This window comes from Vicia villosa, unplaced genomic scaffold (genome assembly GCF_029867415.1).
Source record: "Vicia villosa cultivar HV-30 ecotype Madison, WI unplaced genomic scaffold, Vvil1.0 ctg.001163F_1_1, whole genome shotgun sequence".
Classification (NCBI taxonomy): domain Eukaryota; kingdom Viridiplantae; phylum Streptophyta; class Magnoliopsida; order Fabales; family Fabaceae; genus Vicia; species Vicia villosa.
This window is the reverse complement of record NW_026705511.1, coordinates 199,038-215,877: the sequence shown is the minus strand read 5'-3', so window position 1 is coordinate 215,877 and position 16,840 is coordinate 199,038. Positions and strand designations below refer to the sequence as shown.

The 16,840-nt window shown below is 38.1% G+C and overlaps 1 non-coding gene across 1 annotated transcript; it reads right to left on the bottom strand.

Moving 5' to 3' along the window:
- Positions 1-4,261: 4,261 nt before the first annotated feature.
- LOC131633691 (small nucleolar RNA R71) lies at positions 4,262-4,368 on the bottom strand. The gene has a single exon (XR_009293388.1). It is a non-coding gene; the product is annotated as a small nucleolar RNA R71 (small nucleolar RNA).
- Between the last annotated feature and the right edge of the window lie 12,472 nt (positions 4,369-16,840).

Sequence of the window (16,840 nt, the reverse complement as noted above, 5' to 3'; positions counted from 1 at the left end):
AATCTAAGTATAATTAAACTTAATTCAAATAGTTAAATAAAAAAAAATATGTTAATTATATTAAAGAAACCTGGCAGTTATCCGATGTAATACATTCTTGAGGATCCATGGTGGTCCTTCAGCCTTTGGTATCTTGGATCTGGATTGATATGAATCGTATGGTTGAGGTATGAAGGAACATCGCGAACCCTCATAAGATGTGCATACCGGATCTATACGTAAGAAGATGTATTAAATTGAAAATAAAGAAGAAAAAGCCATCGTCACCAGTGAGTATCGAACTCAGGTGACTTGAGTCAGCAATACACTCCCTTTGCCATCTGCGCCATCAGCTTTTACTGTTAGTGTAACACCATGCAAACATCTTATACAAAAATAATTACAAGTCCAGAATTAAAAAAAAAAAGAAAACTGCAGCGCGCGGACACTGTAGCGTCGTCTTCCTCATTCTTCTTCAACTCTGCAAATTTCGATTTCGCATACCATGGCCCATAAATATGAAAGAATCACATGGTTTGATTAGCAATTGTATCATAATCACGAAAATAACTTCGGTTTGGTCCAATTTTGCATACTCATGAAAACCCCAAATCGAAGCTAAGAACCCCAACAATGGTGGTTCTTTCAAAACAGCACCAAAACTCAATTAACTCTGCAGAAAGATTATAAACATCAGTATGAACACAAATATACAACCAAAATCAATTTATGAGGTCTGTATAATAGGAATCGAAACACAATTTTTTTTGCCAAAACCGTGACTTTTATGATGCGATTCTAGGGCGTGGGAATGACTTGTTTATATCCAGAACGAATCAGAGAAGGTCGAGGAACGTGTTTGAACACTTTGTTCGGCCTAAATTGATTCAAAAACTTGGCTGCTAATTGCTTCCATGGCACCGAATTTTTGCGGTTTCTTACAAATATGTGTTGAATAGAAATTTGCCCCTCAACGTGGTAATAAGGATTCAATATTTTTTTTCCGGTCCTCTTGTTGCCGTCAACTACAAGGTATATGTACAAGACAAGGCCAAAAAAATAAGGGTTAGAGTGTGAGAGTGTAAATATGTACGTGTAGGTTTTTTGGATGGGAATTGGCCTCCCCTAATTGTCAAAATCAATCCTTTTTTATATTAGTCAAATTAGGTTTTTCTACACCTAATGGGCCTATTGCCCAATTAATTCAATTATAAAAAACTATAAAAATCCTAATTATAATAATATTTACATTAATACTAATCCTAATAATAACACTAATAATCCCTAATGACAGTTCTAATATTAACAACAATTAATTAGTAAAATTAATAATATTAATACTAATAATTAGTAATAATAAAATTAATAAAAACAAATGTTAGTAAAAGAACTATAATCTCCAAAAAAGGATAAAACCCATGTAATAATTGGGCCCCGAGGTTTGGATCCCAAAGCACCTGTTAATTGCACCCCATTTTGTCTCAGGATATTTTATAAGAGAGCGGGTTTGACAATAGGAATGTCAAACCCCATGACTCTTAATTTTGATCCTTGATGAATTAAAAGATGTAGATTTGATTGGGCAAATTTTGGGGTATGACACGTGTCAAGATAATGGGCTTAATGTGATTGCGCGCGAATGAAAGGGGTGAAACATGATGACGAGTCAAAAAGGTCGAGCTATAATGGCATGATTCGGATTGGTATGCATACTGGGAGTTGTTTAGTGTTGTTACTATAAGTTTATTGCTAGGATCATTATCATTATTTTCAAATAAGAACACTATGTAGCTGAGTATAACCGAACGACGTGGTGGAAGTGTGTTTCATTTATCTTTATCTTATTATTTTGCTTGAGGACAAGCAAAGGTTCAAGTCTGGGGGAATTTGATAACACGATTTTATATCGTATATTTAGCTTGAAATCCATAGATATTTATAGCATTTTCCGTTTATTATGTTAATTTATTATGATATTACGCGAGTATTTGTTTCGTTTCAGGATTTACACTCTAATTACGACTATTTGCGAAAAGGAAAGAAAATGGAGCTTAAATGACCAATATTTATGCCTAAAGGATGAAAAAGGAGTGCTGAAGTGAAAGAGGGGTGCAATTAGGACCCAAAGGCCCAAAGGAGACGAACCAGCCCAATGAAAGATCAAATGTGCGTGGCCCAAACCTTCCCAGCAAGTGGAGACGCACGTCTCCAACGTTCCAAAGGCCACCTCAGCAAAAGGAGACGCACGTCTCCAAGCCTTCCTACATCTTCTCCACTTGAGACGCACGTCTCAAGTCAGTCAAGGCTGCTCCTAAAGAAACGGAGACGCACGTCTCCACACCCAGTCTGCAAAAATCCCCACTTTTCACGCAACGTCACAGCAAAACCTCTCCTATAAATAGGACCTGCTACCTCACTTCCAAAGAGTCCGATTTCCTGCCAACGAAGTGCTGCCGAAATTGTACCGCGAACCGTATTTCTTTATTCTGCTTTCATTCAATCACTTATTTTCTCACAACGATTTCTACACTGGAAATTGTTGTGAACTTTTTATAGATCTAGCCTTACGTTAGATTTATCGCTTTATTTCCTTGTTTATTTTTTTTCTGTCTTTTAAATTCCGAAGAACGATCCAGCCAACCTGTGGTGGAAGTTCAGTACTCGAAGATTCAATTACCATTTATTTAATTCAGGTTTTTATTTACCGCCTTTATTTATATTTATTTGCATGATATATTGTATGCCAATTACTATGCCTATTATTATGAACCGAACCGATTTATGCATGTTTAACCATATTAATATGTCTGGCTAAATTATTATGATATCGGTATGTAAAGTAAGTTAACCGTAGGGATCCGAAATAAATTGGCTTAATTATATTTTATTAACTATCACCTGTTTTTGGTCTGTATGTCTAATTTAATTAGTAAGTCTTAAAACCAATAGAGCGAAAGTTTGAGGGGTTAAGACGGTCAAAGGTTAAAATCAACAGAGCGAAAGTTTGAGATCTTTAACTGGATAGTAGACATAGGACATTAGTTTTAAGGATGGCGAAAGCGTATTAAAACTAATTAGGACTTATTTATTTTCAAAAATTGTTTTTACACCCGACGGGATGGCGAAAGCGTACGTTAGGGATATTAGCATGTTCCGAGTCAACAGAGCGAAAGTTTGAGATTAGGAGATTTAAATAGATAACAACTTCATAAAACAGGCATTTTATTAATTACGTTGTTTCCAAAAAGCTTTTCTAAAATCTAATGGGATGGCGAAAGCGTACATTAGGATTAGGACAGTAATCTAAATCAATAGAGCGAAAGTTTGAGACGAGGATTTTTAATCAATTGAATTAGTAAAGATTTTTAATTAAATTATGCAAAAGTCAATGGACCTTCGGATCACCTTAAGTTAAACGAAATACATACTGATATCTGTCTTTTATTATATTCTTAATTTTTCACTCACTTTCCCTTAGAAATAATCAAAATTTTAGTAGCCCTAGCTTTACATAGTAACCTTAGATAACGGTAGATCGATTCATAGTCCCTGTGGATTCGATATCTTTTAAAACTACACGACACGACTGTGCACTTGCAGTTATCAGATTTATAGACACGTAAAGTCGCGATCAAGTTTTTGGCGCCGTTGCCGGGGACTATTTAAGTCGATATCGTAACTCACTGTTACACCGTAAAGACTAGGACAATTCTTCCCTTTCTTTCTGAACGATTGTATGCCAAATACTCGTTCACAAGGAGGAGATTTAATACAACGAATTAACGAGATCGAACGTTTCATTAACGTCAAACGTCGAGCTCGCAATCTTCCCGAAGTAGCAGAAATTCTGATTAATCAGGAATTGACTCTTACTGATCAAATCAATCAAATTATCCCGAAGTTAGAGATGGCTGCTATTCGTCCTCTTAGAGACTATGTCGCTCCTTCGCGCGCTGAACCGCATTCAAGTATCGCACCACCTGCGATTGAGGCAAACAATTTCGAACTCAAACCCTCGCTGGTCCAAGCTGTTCAACAGAATCAATTCTCTGGAAGCCCTGTAGACGACCCCAATCTCCATTTATCCGTGTTCGTGCAATACGCCGACACTATCAAAGCCAACAACGTTAGTTCCGAAGCTATTCGATTACGCCTTTTCCCTTTCTCCTTGAGAGATAGAGCGAGAGCGTGGCTTCAATCCCTGCCTTCCAATTCCATAACTACGTGGGACAAATTGAAGAGAGTATTCTTAGCGAGATACTTTCCGCCTAGCAAAACTGCTATGCTTAGAGGTCAAATCAACGGATTTACCCAGAAAGATAACGAATCACTCTTCGAAGCTTGGGAACGTTACAAGGACATGCTTAGAATATGCCCTCATCATGGACTCGAACCATGGCTGATCATCCATACTTTCTATGGTGGTCTCTTATATAACACTAAAATGACTATAGATGCCGCTGCTGGCAGAGCATTAATGGACAAACCCCATGATGAAGCATACAAACTCATAGAGAACATGGCACAAAACCATTACCAATGGGGTGGAGAACGAGCCGCTCTAGAGAAAGCCCAAACCAAAGGAGGAATGTACGAAATAAGTGGTATAGACCGCGTTAATGCTAAAGTAGACGCTTTAACTCAAAAGATCGAGAACTTAACCATCACTCCTTTAGCCACCGCTGCTGCTGTAACACCTAACTGCGAGATTTGTGGATTGACTGGACATGTAGTTGCTGAATGCCAACTCTTGACTGGAGTCCCATCTGATCAAGTAAACTATGCTCAAGGAAACCCTTATTCTAACACGTACAACCCTGGATGGAAAAACCATCCGAACTTTTCTTATAAGAACAACAATGCGTTGTACGCACCTTGACAAGCACCTGCTGTACCACCTGGCTACCAAAAAGCGCCTGTAGCTGCTCAAAACACCCCTAGGAAGTCAAATCTAGAAATCATGATGGAGAACTTCATAGCTTCCCAACAACAAACCAATAAAGACTTCCTGAATCAAAACATCCACAATAGCGAGCAACTAAAACAACTATCGAACAAAGTAGATGCTTTAGCTACACATAACAAAATGTTAGAAACTCAAATCTCACAAGTAGCTCAACAACAAGCACCTACTGCCGCCCCTGCTGGCACGTTTCCTGCTCAACCTCAACCCAATCCTAAAGGACATGCGAACGCAATAACACTACGAAGTGGAACGAATTACGATGGACCCATAGATCCTAGAACTCAAAACATACCCATGTCACAACAAGAGCCAAAGGAAACCCAAAAGAAAACAACTGACGAACAAACTGCTAAGACTGATGAGAGCAATGACGAAGTGGAACCTGAAAAAGAGAAACCTTACGTTCCACCACCACCTTATAAGCCACCAATTCCTTACCCTCAGAGATTAGCTAAATCAAAAACCGAAGCGCAATTTAAAAGATTTGTAGAACTTCTGAAGCAATTAAACATAACCATACCATTCACAGAAGCCATAACTGAGATGCCTTCATACGCTAAGTTCTTAAAAGAAATCCTATCAAACAAAAAGAAACTCGAGGATAACGAAACTATAACGCTTACCGCTGAATGTAGCGCTATCATCCAAAATAACATGCCTCCAAAACTGAAAGACCCTGGTAGTTTCTCTATACCCTGCGTAATAGGAAAAACCATCATAGAGAAAGCCCTGTGCGATTTAGGAGCTAGTGTTATTTTGATGCCTCTTTCGACCTGTAAGAAACTCAATTTGGGTGAGCTTAAAGCAACGAGAATGTCTCTTCAACTAGCTGACTGTTCAGTTAAATACCCTGTAGGAATGTTAGAAAATATCCCTGTTCGTGTAGGTCAATTCTACATCCCAACTGACTTTATCATTATGGATATCCAAGAAGATTCTAACATCCCGATCATATTAGGAAGACCATTTTTAGCAACCGCTGGTGCAATTATAGATGTAAAGCGAGGAAAGCTTACTTTCGAAGTAGGAGAAGAGAAAATAGAATTTATCCTTTCCCAATTCCTAAAAGCACCTTCTATAATTGACACATGCTGTTCTGCTGACATAATCGATGAGTGTGTCAAAGAAGTAAAATCCGAACCAAATAAGGAAACCGAGATCCTAAGAATTCCTATGCTGCCAATTCTTGAAGATGACAACTGGCGTGAGGAATATCAAGATAACCACCTGAGTGAATGCTTAGCTTTAACTCCCGATCCTATACCTGGGCCTAAGAAGCCTGCTATAGAGCTGAAAACACTTCCTACCGATCTTAGATACGAATTTCTAGACGAAGAACTAAACCGACCAGTTATAGTGAACGCCAACTTAGGACGAACCGAGACTGAAAAATTACTTAATGTCCTAAGAAAATACCCTACCGCTTTAGGATATAACATATCAGATCTGAAAGGTATAAGCCCTTCTCTGTGTATGCACCGCATTATGCTCGAAGACGATAGTAAAACCTCTAGGGAACATCAAAGGCGAATAAATCCTATTATGAGAGATGTGGTTAAAAAGGAAATCCAAAAACTGCTAGAAGCTGGAATAATATATCCTATATCCGATAGTAAATGGGTTAGTCCTGTTCACGTCGTACCAAAGAAAGGAGGAGTCACTGTAATCACTAATGCGAAAGGAGAATCTGTAGCACAGCGTACCCAAACTGGATGGAGAATGTGCATTGACTATAGGAAGCTAAACAAAGCTACCCGAAAAGACCATTTCCCTTTACCTTTCATAGATCAAATGCTCGAACGCCTAGCTAAACACTCGCATTTTTGTTATCTGGATGGATACTCCGGATTTTTCCAAATTCCTATCCACCCTGACGACCAAGAGAAGACCACATTTACCTGTCCTTATGGTACATTCGCCTATAGACGAATGCCTTTTGGACTCTGCAATGCACCCGCGACCTTCCAAAGATGCATGATGGCAATATTTGCCGACTTCCTAGATGGAATAATGGAGGTCTTTATGGACGACTTCTCTGTCTGTGGAGGAAGTTTTGAAACATGTTTAGAAAACCTTGAAATGGTACTTAAACGATGCGTAAGCGTAAACCTGGTCCTTAATTGGGAAAAATGCCATTTCATGGTTCGACAAGGAATTGTACTTAGACACATCGTATCCGATAGAGTAATCGAAGTTGATAAAGCAAAAATCGAAATTATCGAAAACCTTCAACCTCCCAAAACCGTTAGAGAAATAAGAAGTTTTCTAGGACACGCTAGTTTTTACCGACGTTTCATTAAGGATTTCTCTAAAATAACAAAACCCTTAACTGAACTACTAATGAAAGACGCCGAATTTATTTTCACCGATAAATGCACTGAAGCATTTCAAACGCTTAAACAAGCATTAATCTCTGCGCCAATTATGCAACCTCCCGACTGGAATGAACCTTTCGAAATAATGTGTGACGCGAGTGATTATGCTGTAGGAGCCGTTCTAGGGCAAAGAAAGGATAAGAAACTACATGTCATATATTATGCGAGTAGAACCCTAGACGAAGCTCAGATGAATTATGCCACGACAGAAAAAGAATTATTAGCTGTCGTATTTGCATTAGACAAATTCCGTTCTTACCTGGTAGGAGCCAAAATAATCATATACACTGACCACGCCGCCATTAGGTACCTCCTAACCAAAAAGGACGCCAAACCAAGACTTTTGAGATGGATCTTGTTACTACAAGAGTTCGACCTGGAAATTAAAGATAAAAAGGGCACTGAAAATGTCGTAGCAGATCACCTCTCTCGACTAGAAAATCTAAAACCCGAACAAGTACCAATTGACGACGATTTCCCTTATGAAAGACTCATCGCCCAATTAGAAGCAAATGAATTTGAACCGTACCGTCCAAACTCTGAAACCAACAAATTAGCAGAAATAGCTTTAGCCCGATCTGACACACCTTGGTATGCAGATTTCGTAAACTACCTAGCTGCTGGTGTGCTTCCTCCTGATCTAAGTTACCAACAGAAGAAGAAATTCTTCCATGACCTAAAACATTACTATTGGGACGACCCACTCCTATTCAAAAGAGTCCCCGATGGAATCTTTAGACGTTGTGTACCCGAGGAAGAGATAAGAAGCATAATAACACACTGTCATTCTGCACCGTGTGGAGGACACCATAACACATCTAGAACCTGCGCCAAAATTCTTCAATCTGGACTCTTCTGGCCCAACCTGTGGAAAGACGTTTATTTTGCTGTACTAAGCTGTGATAGATGCCAACGAACTGGAAACATTTCAAGACGCGATGAAATGCCTCAAAAAGGCATTCTAGAAGTAGAAATATTTGACGTCTGGGGAATAGACTTCATGGGACCGTTTCCGTCGTCGTTTGGAAATCAATATATACTCGTAGCTGTCAATTACGTTTCAAAATGGATAGAAGCTATTGCTTCTCCTACAAACGATACACGAGTAGTTATCAAACTCTTCAAAAACGTCATCTTTCCTAGGTTCGGTGTGCCAAGATTGGTAATTAGCGATGGTGGTTCCCATTTCATTTCAAGAATACTTGAGAAACTCCTTCGAAAATATGGAGTGAATCATCGAATAGCCACACCATACCATCCACAAACAAGCGGTCAAGTAGAAGTTTCTAACCGCGAAATAAAACAAGCTAAATGAAGCTTGGTCAACCAAGCTAAATGAAGCTTTATGGGCTTATAGAACAGCTTTCAAAACTCCAATAGGAACTACCCCATTCAAACTCGTTTATGGAAAATCATGCCACCTACCGGTAGAGTTAGAACATAAAGCCTATTGGGCCATTAAGAACTTAAACCTAAACTACACTGCCGCTGGCGAGAAACGACTTCTAGACATAAACGAATTAGAAGAACTTAGACAAGACGCTTACGAAAACGCCAAAATCTATAAAGAGCGAACGAAAAAATGGCACGACAAGCGCATATCTAGGAAAAATTTTAGCATAGGCGATAAAGTACTTTTATTTAATTCTAGACTAAAATTATTTCCTGGTAAGTTACGATCTAGATGGTCTGGCCCTTTCGAAATAACTAACATATTTCCGAGTGGAGCGATAGAAATCAAAGGAGAAACCGTCAAACCTTTTTTCGTAAATGGGCAACGTCTTAAGTATTACCATCATCTCGAACACGATGAAAACATCGAAGTTTTTAAACTTGACGAACTGCCCGCTCTTTCGAAAAAATAGTTTTCTATTTTAAAATCGTCGAGCTTACGACATAAAACAAAGCGCTTGGTGGGAGACAACCCACATTTATTTATTCTTTTACTTTATTTTATTTTTATTTTTAATTTTTAAACTTTTGTTTTTCATTTAAATAATCTATTCTAATTTTAATTTATTTTTCCATTTTTCTTACATTTTATAATAATTACTATAATTATAACTGCTATCTTAAATCGTGAAAATATTTCCTTTTCATAATTATAATTATTATTATAACTTGTTACTTAATTTTATTTCCTTTATTTTATTTAATTTTATTTTTAAAAATAAACACTAGCCTAGTTCTAACTTAATCTTAATATTTTCAACTTCTAGGTTTTTCATTTAACTACTAACTACGATGCAAGGAGTTGATAATATGGAAGTTGTGTTCCGTGGTAGAGGACAAGAAGCAAGATTTAATAAGCTGGAAGAGAGACACATGGATTTGACTTGCTATCCTCACCAACCAACTATGGTGAAACTTGGTATCGAAGAAAGCATCCTACACCTACTTAACCAAATTGGTTGGACTGGTTCTCACTTGTTCCGCAAGTTTAGCACTTATCGGAAGCTCACTCTGGAATTCTTGAGCTCCCTGACCTATCTTCCAAACTGTGGACAAGGACTGAGAAAAGGAGTTATTCTCTTTAGACTCTTTGGTATGGAGTTTAATTTCTGCATCCGAGATTTTGCTGAAATGTTAGAACTACCTCATGGATCAGATGCATACACCAAAGTAGCTGAAGACAATCTTGCTTACTGGGAGTTGGAAAAATACTGGGGCAAGATCACTGGAAACGACAACCCTGAAGAGAATGAATTTCAATCTGAGAACATCCATAACCCCGCCTTCAGATACTTCCATAAGATCCTTGCTCACTACATTTTTGGTAAACCCGATAATGTCACTGAAGTCTCTAGAGAAGAGTTGTTCATCATGTTTTGTACCTCTCAGAATCGCCCGGTCAATGCCATCGCTTTCATGCTAACAAACTTCGAGCGCATCACGCATGACGAAGTTTCACCTATTAGGATCGGCGGATTTGTCACTATGATTGCTAATGCTATAGGAATGAGAGTACCTTTGCTTAGATTGACACCTCTTGGCTCCCACAATTCTATGGATATTCACTTCTGCTTTAACCGAGGAATCATCGGTAACCTTGGACCTGATCAGTTCGATTTACTAATTGATAACAAAATATTGGATCAGTTCACCTTACCGAGTCCTAGGACGAGTGTGCACAATCCTGCCAACTGGCTTTTCTTTGATCAGATTCCTGAAAGAGACCCTTCACCTGAAACACCTCAAGCCTATGAACATTTTGATGAGGAAATGCACGTATCGGAATCTGAGCCTGACACTCCTCCTGGTTACTATGAACCTAATCCTGAAGATGAACCCATTCCTGATTACGAACCTCTTCCTGTTGATGAACCTATATCTGAGTATGAGCCTGAAACTCGTTCTGAAGATTCTGTTGATGATTACACTGTTGATATGACTGATGTCGAGCTCGAGCAACAACAACCTGCTACATCTACCGCATCGATGAATCAAAGAATGCCTAATCTGAACACGCACGAGCAAGCCATCACTGCACTACAACAAGATGTCCAACATGTGCGCAACGAGCTACACACTTTGCAAATGCATCTCTTCGATTTTATCGACACCATAAATGCTCAGTTCGACGAAGTTTTTAAACACATTCAGTCTAATGAGCATAACAATAGACGTGGCTAGATGTTACCGTATTAGATTATTAGATTTTATTTCTAGTTTTAGCAATCTTTATTCATAAGATTAGATTTTCATTTTTCTGCATTTTACATTCTGCTTATGTTAACACTCAGTACCGGTTTAATTTTAAATGCAATATTCTTTTGATTACTGCTACTGTGTTATATTACACTGCTATTGACTGCTATATATTTGCCTGTTTATCACTTTTTGCTGTTAATAGTATTAAAATTCGACACTGCTCTAAACTGATGGACAATTTATGGCATCTGTCAGCACTGTCTGGTCCCTTGCATGCGTGTACCACTTGCCTACAACAGGAGACGCACGTCTCCATCTGTGTGGGACCAGCAGGAATCTTTCTGAGGACAGGAGATGCACGTCTCCATGCTTTGTCCCCTTGCAGACTGACTGCCTGAGACGCGCGTCTCCCAAGGGCAGCAGTCTGCATTGTTGACCACGTTGCAGCACCACCATAACTCCCATTTTGAATTTTGAATTTGAATTTCAAAATTCATCTTTCAATCTTCTTCATTCTTCCCCCTATTTATTCCATTTAAACACCATAAACCTCATTCATCCTCCATCATTCACCTCTTAATTCTTCATCATTTCCTAACCTTCTATTCCATTCAAACTTCAAACACCACCATTAATCCATTTTAATTCTCCATTAACCACACCATTTTCAAACCTCACTATAAAACCACACCACCACCACTCTTCTTCTTCACAACCTTCATACCATTCTCTATTCTTCTACACTCCATTTCTATTTTTTTCATTTTCATACTCACCATGCCTCCACGTTCATTAATCCGTAGTGAGCGTCCCGAGAGACCACCTCCCGACCTTTCAAATATTATCTTCCGAGATGACGACAATGATGCTCAACGAACAAAATACGTCGCTTTCTACGAACGTTCGGTTGTTCCCACAAAATTTGTGAACACCGAGTGTCTAGAAACTCTGGGTCTCATTGATGGTGTTACCCGTTTGCTCACTAAATCTAGCCTCCACCATCTTTGTACCGAACCCGTACCTACTTATGAGCCGCTCGTCTTAGAATTTTTGAGTTCTTTCAACTACGACACTCCCTCTAATCAACCACTCTCAACCGGTAGCATCCAATTTTGGATGTTCAACCATGAATATACTCTAGATCAAGATGTCGTAGCTTCATATTTGCATTTTAATCATGCACCAAATGCTCACCGCTCAATCTTTCAAGAACTCAATGGTCGATCTTGGGAGGATCTCGCTTTTGAATTTTGGTTCAATCTCACTGGAGAAATTCCTACCGGTTGGAGAGCTCTCCATGCTTCTCACATTCAAAACCCCGCTATACGTTATTTTCAACGTGTCTTGGGGCATACTATTTTTGCGAGATCTAACAACCACAAGGTAAACCAAAATGAATTATTTTTCCTTTACTGTGCGCTTAACAATATCCGTTTCAACGCCGCACCGTTCATGTTCCAACACATCCAAGGCTTAGTCAACGCCCCCGCTACAAACCCATTCTTGCTTGGCGGAATTATTACTTCCTTGGCCTGTGCTTTAGGTCTTGGTGACGAGCTCCTCTCACTCTCACATCTCATGAAGCCCGCTCAGTCACTCGATCTCACCTACTGCCGTGACTCCCACTTGGTTTCACCCCGCCATGACGGCCGATACACTTTGGTCGTCAACAAAGTTCTTATTCCTTATGTCATCCTTCCATGCCCTAAAAGAATCAACATCCGTTATGTTCAACGTTGGAGGCTTATTGAAGACAACCCTCAAGATAACCAACAAGAACATCCTAATGAACCTATGGATGCAAATGAAGAAGAACTCAACCAAGGGCAAGCTGATGTCAACCAACCTCCTCCAAACAACCCTCCGCCTATCACTCTTGACGCCATGTATGCTGCTATTCAACGCCAAGATCAACTCGTTCAAGCTATGCAGACAAACCAAACTGAAACAATTAGGCTCATCCAAGAGATGCAACAGGAGCACCGTGACTATGCTATTAGGAACGAAAGTCAATACACTGAAATTGCTACATATTTGCATGATCTTGACATTCGTGTGAATGACTCTCCTCCTGATAGACGTCGCCGTGTTCGTACAAGAGGCGCAAGCAGTTCTCGCAACCGCAACAATGAGGAGTAGTTCTTACTTCTTATGCACTGAGGACATTGCATCATCTAAGTCTGGGGGAGTCGTATTATTTCTATTTCCTTTAGTTTTATTTTTCCCTTCAGTTATTTCCCTTCCTTGTAATGTTTTTCTAATTCAATAAAAGAATATTTATGGAATTTAAGTCTTATATGTATAATTCCGTAGTTATTTCACTTTCTTCCATTTTCTTGAGCCATAACAAAAATTTTTGCTCCTAAACGATAAACGCAAACCCCACACGTTCGAGAAATACGAAGCTACTCAAACACTCAACGCATTGAAACTGAATATAGTCAATATCCTTATTGTCCCAACACTCTAAAACCCCCAAGTATGCGTAACCGATTTGAATACCCGTTATACCAAAACCATCGACTTTAAGTTTTGAAATAACCCTTAGTAGTTTATTCTAGCAGTCGGCACCGTCTTAGATACAAACTACGCAGAGAGTCGATGAATATAAGTGTATGATCCTCATAATAATAATTATGTGCTTAACCATAAGAAGAAATGTGCCTACTAAGTAAGGTGATCCTCACAAGATCATTTAACCTAACGGTCGCAAATCTCAAATACAAAGAATTTAAAAACTCATTGTCGATTGGTTTAGAAGTCGTCTGGTACTGAACTTGGTAGGAAGGACTATTGTCCGATTCCCCACAATCTACAAGTGAGTGCTAAGGAGTATACCACTTATTGTGCCAGAACTCCATGAGGAGGATCATAGTCACTAACCGACTACTCTGCTATGTGCGTGTCAAGATAATGGGCTTAATGTGATTGCGCGCGAATGAAAGGGGTGAAACATGATGACGAGTCAAAAAGGTCGAGCTATAATGGCATGATTCGGATCGGTATGCATACTGGGAGTTGTTTAGTGTTGTTACTATAAGTTTATTGCTAGGATCATTATCATTATTTTCAAATAAGAACACTATGTAGCTGAGTATAACCGACCGACGTGGTGGAAGTGTGTTTCATTTATCTTTATCTTATTATTTTGCTTGAGGACAAGCAAAGGTTCAAGTCTGGGGGAATTTGATAACACGATTTTATATCGTATATTTAGCTTGAAATCCATAGATATTTATAGCATTTTCCGTTTATTATGTTAATTTATTATGATATTACGCGAGTATTTGTTTCGTTTCAGGATTTACACTCTAATTACGACTATTTGCAAAAAGGAAAGAAAATGGAGCTTAAATGACCAATATTTATGCCTAAAGGATGAAAAAGGAGTGCTGAAGTGAAAGAGGGGTGCAATTAGGACCCAAAGGCCCAAAGGAGACGAATCAGCCCAATGAAAGATCAAATGTGCGTGGCCCAAACCTTCCCAGCAAGTGGAGACGCACGTCTCCAACGTTCCAAAGGCCACCTCAGCAAAAGGAGACGCACGTCTCCAAGCCTTCCTACATCTTCTCCACTTGAGACGCACGTCTCAAGTCAGTCAAGGCTGCACCTAAAGAAACGGAGACGCACGTCTCCACACCCAGTCTGCAAAAATCCCCACTTTTCACGCAACGTCACAGCAAAACCTCTCCTATAAATAGGACCTGCTACCTCACTTCCAAAGAGTCCGATTTCCTGCCAACGAAGTGCTGCCGAAATTGTACCGCGAACCGTATTTCTTTATTCTGCTTTCATTCAATCACTTATTTTCTCACAACGATTTCTACACTGGAAATTATTGTGAACTTTTTATAGATCTAGCCTTACGTTAGATTTATCGCTTTATTTCCTTGTTTATTTTTTTTCTGTCTTTTAAATTCCGAAGAACGATCCAGCCAACCTGTGGTGGAAGTTCAGTACTCGAAGATTCAATTACCATTTATTTAATTCAGGTTTTTATTTACCGCCTTTATTTATATTTATTTGCATGATATATTGTATGCCAATTACTATGCCTATTATTATGAACCGAACCGATTTATGCATGTTTAACCATATTAATATGTCTGGCTAAATTATTATGATATCGGTATGTAAAGTAAGTTAACCGTAGGGATCCGAAATAAATTGGCTTAATTATATTTTATTAACTATCACCTGTTTTTGGTCTGTATGTCTAATTTAATTAGTAAGTCTTAAAACCAATAGAGCGAAAGTTTGAGGGGTTAAGACGGTCAAAGGTTAAAATCAACAGAGCGAAAGTTTGAGATCTTTAACTGGATAGTAGACATAGGACATTAGTTTTAAGGATGGCGAAAGCGTATTAAAACTAATTAGGACTTATTTATTTTCAAAAATTGTTTTTACACCCGACGGGATGGCGAAAGCGTACGTTAGGGATATTAGCATGTTCCGAGTCAACAGAGCGAAAGTTTGAGATTAGGAGATTTAAATAGATAACAACTTCATAAAACAGGCATTTTATTAATTACGTTGTTTCCAAAAAGCTTTTCTAAAATCTAATGGGATGGCGAAAGCGTACATTAGGATTAGGACAGTAATCTAAATCAATAGAGCGAAAGTTTGAGACGAGGATTTTTAATCAATTGAATTAGTAAAGATTTTTAATTAAATTATGCAAAAGCCAATGGACCTTCAGATCACCTTAAGTTAAACAAAATACATACTGATATCTGTCTTTTATTATATTCTTAATTTTTCACTCACTTTCCCTTAGAAACAATCAAAATTTTAGTAGCCCTAGCTTTACATAGTAACCTTAGATAACGGTAGATCGATTCATAGTCCCTGTGGATTCGATATCTTTTAAAACTACACGACACGATTGTGCACTTGCAGTTATCAGATTTATAGACACGTAAAGTCGCGATCAAGTAGTAACCGAGAAACAGATTAGGGAATGAATCCCACTCATTTCTATGCCACTAAGTGATTGAGAAACAGATTAGGGAATGAATCCCACTCATTTCTCTATCACTTTCTTAATGTGATTCGCATCTCTATTTGTTAATGTTTTAATGTTGAAAAGAAAAAGGAAAGGAAAACTAGCCTAAAATGAATAACTAGCCTAATGTTATGATTATACCTAAGTGTTAGGATTTTAAAGAGACATGAAAATAAAGTCACAATTATAAGCCAATATTTGAGAATGATACAATGGTACAAAGTTACACACAAGCATGAAGTAACAAGTCAAAATATAGTACAAAAATGAAGTAAAATACTATTATTTTCTATGATTTTTATATGACAAAAACAAGGATTCTAATCAAGCAAAAGAATTAAAATACAAGCCTAAACTAATATTTTTTATGGATTATTTTTATATGTCAAAAATTGGATTAAAGCCTAAGAATGATAAGAAAAGTTAGTTTTATTTACTAAGAAGAAATGGCAAAAATCTAATAAAATCTAGACCAAAAAAGATGGAAACAGGGGGGTGCATATCGATTTGTTGGTGTAAAGAGCAGGGCGCAGGGTTTTGGCCCAAAGGTTTTTTTGTTATGATTTTCATTGCCAAAATAAAAGAAGATGCGCTGGGCCCTGGTGGGGGATGTATGAATAGCAAATCAGGTTTTATCAATTGATCCAATAATTCTCAAAAAAACGTATTAACTCAAATGATATTCAGTAATCATGCCATTATTTCCATTATTATTTGTATTAATTCAAATAAAATCAAACTTAATACATTAATTGACATTATTAATACCAGACTTTATGTGATTCAACAATATGTTAACATTAGACCTTATATTAAAATATTAAAATAAATAAATAATCAGGCAATAGAAATTGAAAGAGGATT